The following is a 3473-nucleotide window of genomic DNA, read 5'->3' on the forward strand; positions in this document are numbered from 1 at the left end:
CTCTCTCTCTCTCTCTCTCTCTCTCTCTCTCTATATATATATATATATATATATATATATATATATAACATTTTATAATTACTTCTACCATTTTTGAAAGTGTACTGACAAGCATTTATGACCAACTAAAACATATCTATTGAAACTTGTATATCATGCATTTAAATATGTGTAATGATGAAGGTGCAATTTTATATATTTAAATTCATTTAACATGCAAATTAAATATCTGAAAACATTACATTCAGCTAACATTTAAGTATATTATTTCCTAAATACTATTTTTAAAAGTATGCTAAAGTATACTTTTTCAAAAGGTTATACTATCTGAGCATGACTTTGACCTCTTGAGTCTTAGAAACGTGGGTACACTGTACAGAATTCATGGCAAAAAATAATGCAAACACTACCTGCTCTATATTTAATGCAGTATATTTGTTTTAAGAACCTAAGGGGAAGGTCATACACTGCAACATGAAGTGTGAATTCACCTGAGGTGACATTCGTGAGAAGCCCGCTCTAGCTCTCAGCTGGATCTCAGCAGTGCATATTTAGCACAGAAACAAGTCTATGTCGTCTGCGTTTACCAGCAGCTTCACAGGGCAATGGAGCAGGGGAAGAAACAGACATTGGGCTCAGATGAAAGCAGCGCCTCAGCGCAGTGAGGAATTCATGCTGTTTACACAAGCATGTCCACTGCACTGACACAAACACAAAGCCATCCCTCACTGAAAGAGTGACACTCCACATATAAATCACATTATGTAACACATCCACATTTGCAAAGCAATAGAGAAAACCATCTAAGAGATGCACATTAACAGCCATTACCAACTACTAAGATGCAACCATCCACATCATAGTTACGTGCAATGTGAGTGCACAGATGGAAATTAGGGACCTATAAATGGTGCAGATTTTTACATATTTCTTCATTTGGATTTCTTTCCAAATATCCTAAAACTAGGGTTTTGCTTTCCAAAACACTTTTATTTTCCACCCCCAAAAATTCCCAGATATGCATTGCGGCCTCAGGTTTTTGGACCCCACTGTTCCTCCATGTCATCTTGCAGGAGAGAGTCCTCAACTCTGTGCGTAGGGGTGTGCGATATTGACAAAAAATTATATCTCGATATTTTCTGGGATTTTATCGATAACGATAATTAGACGATATTTTGCAGAGTGTGTTATTGTGCTGGTATCTTAAGGACTGCCGAAGACCGCTGACTCCTAATGTTTTTTAATATTCTTCATATTCTGTGTGGTGGCCAGTTCATACTGATAGAAATTAATCTTTTCCGATAAGTTTAAACTAGGGCTGCACGATTAATCGGATGCGATATTTAATGCGCATCTTGTCAGAAAGCCGGTTCTGTAATCAGCGGTAAATCTCCATCACTTGCGTTCTTTCACATTGAGCAGCATTAACTACACAGAGCCGTTGTTCACTGATGAGCTGCGCAAAAAATCGCGCGAATATGAACGTGGTTTAGCGCAGCTCGTCAGTGAACAACGGCTCTGTGTAGTTAATGCTGCTCATAACATTTTATAATTACTTCTACCATTTTTGAAAGTGTACTGACAAGCATTTATGACCAACTAAAACATATCTATTGAAACTTGTATATCATGCATTTAAATATGTGTAATGATGAAGGTGCAATTTTATATATTTAAATTCATTTAACATGCAAATTAAATATCTGAAAACATTACATTCAGCTAACATTTAAGTATATTATTTCCTAAATACTATTTTTAAAAGTATGCTAAAGTATACTTTTTCAAAAGGTTATACTATCTGAGCATGACTTTGACCTCTTGAGTCTTAGAAACGTGGGTACACTGTACAGAATTCATGGCAAAAAATAATGCAAACACTACCTGCTCTATATTTAATGCAGTATATTTGTTTTAAGAACCTAAGGGGAAGGTCATACACTGCAACATGAAGTGTGAATTCACCTGAGGTGACATTCGTGAGAAGCCCGCTCTAGCTCTCAGCTGGATCTCAGCAGTGCATATTTAGCACAGAAACAAGTCTATGTCGTCTGCGTTTACCAGCAGCTTCACAGGGCAATGGAGCAGGGGAAGAAACAGACATTGGGCTCAGATGAAAGCAGGGCCTCAGCACAGTGAGGAATTCATGCTGTTTACACAAGCATGGCCACTGCACTGACACAAACACAAAGCCATCCCTCACTGAAAGAGTGACACTCCACATATAAATCACATTATGTAACACATCCACATTTGCAAAGCAATAGAGAAAACCATCTAAGAGATGCACATTAACAGCCATTACCAACTACTAAGATGCAACCATCCACATCATAGTTACGTGCAATGTGAGTGCACAGATGGAAATTAGGGACCTATAAATGGTGCAGATTTTTACATATTTCTTCATTTGGATTTCTTTCCAAATATCCTAAAACTAGGGTTTTGCTTTCCAAAACACTTTTATTTTCCACCCCCAAAAATTCCCAGATATGCATTGCGGCCTCAGGTTTTTGGACCCCACTGTTCCTCCATGTCATCTTGCAGGAGAGAGTCCTCAACTCTGTGCGTAGGGGTGTGCGATATTGACAAAAAATTATATCTCGATATTTTCTGGGATTTTATCGATAACGATAATTAGACGATATTTTGCAGAGTGTGTTATTGTGCTGGTATCTTAAGGACTGCCGAAGACCGCTGACTCCTAATGTTTTTTAATATTCTTCATATTCTGTGTGGTGGCCAGTTCCGATATATATCGCACACCCCTATCTGTGCGTTTGTCCTTTGGACTCAGTCAGACTAAATCCACACCTTGAGAACTTTAATAACATAAGAGGATTCGGCCAGCAATCTAATTAAGGCTGTAGAGTGTCTGCTGATTCATTAGACATGGACAAGGAGAACTTGTCTATTATCACAGCAATGCACCTGGGCAAGGTTAGAAGAAAAACTAAATAAAAGCATCCCACAATTTCAAAATAATAAACTGACACTGGTTTGATAAGGAACACAACAAACAAGTTTCAAGTTAAAGGGATAGTTCACCCAAAAATGCAAATATTTTCATCACTCACTGACTGTCATGCTGAACATAAAAGAAGATATTCTGAGAGAACCAAACAAGTTAGAGGGTGAAAAACTTTTGACAATTTTGAAGTTATGCGAAGGTGAGCATCACTTCATGTTCAGCTGCTGAAATTTTTTTCATTTCCAGAGTGACATGCCTAAGTCAACCTGACATAATTCTCTCTTAAGTGCTGAAAATGCAGCCTAAAACATAGCACAATTTAGTATATGGTAACAAGCGCTATGTCTTTGCAATAAACTTTGCATTGCTTTACATTTATTTCTTTAGCAGATGATTTTATCCAAAGCAACTTACAAATAAAAATAATACAATCTTAAAGGGGTCATATGATGTTGCTAAAAAGAACATTATTTTGTGTATTTGGTGTAATGCAATGTGTTTA

At 37.1% G+C, this 3473-nt stretch overlaps 1 protein-coding gene across 4 annotated transcripts in view; it reads right to left on the reverse strand.

Moving 5' to 3' along the window:
- Positions 1–3473, reverse strand: part of LOC107659145 (nuclear factor of activated T-cells 5-like) — a 50416-nt gene that overhangs the window by 35372 nt on the left and 11571 nt on the right. The gene's annotated exons all lie outside the window — the stretch shown is intronic.

The sequence above is a fragment of the Sinocyclocheilus anshuiensis genome, unplaced genomic scaffold (assembly GCF_001515605.1).
Source record: "Sinocyclocheilus anshuiensis isolate Anshui unplaced genomic scaffold, SAMN03320099.WGS_v1.1 scaffold87, whole genome shotgun sequence".
Classification (NCBI taxonomy): domain Eukaryota; kingdom Metazoa; phylum Chordata; class Actinopteri; order Cypriniformes; family Cyprinidae; genus Sinocyclocheilus; species Sinocyclocheilus anshuiensis.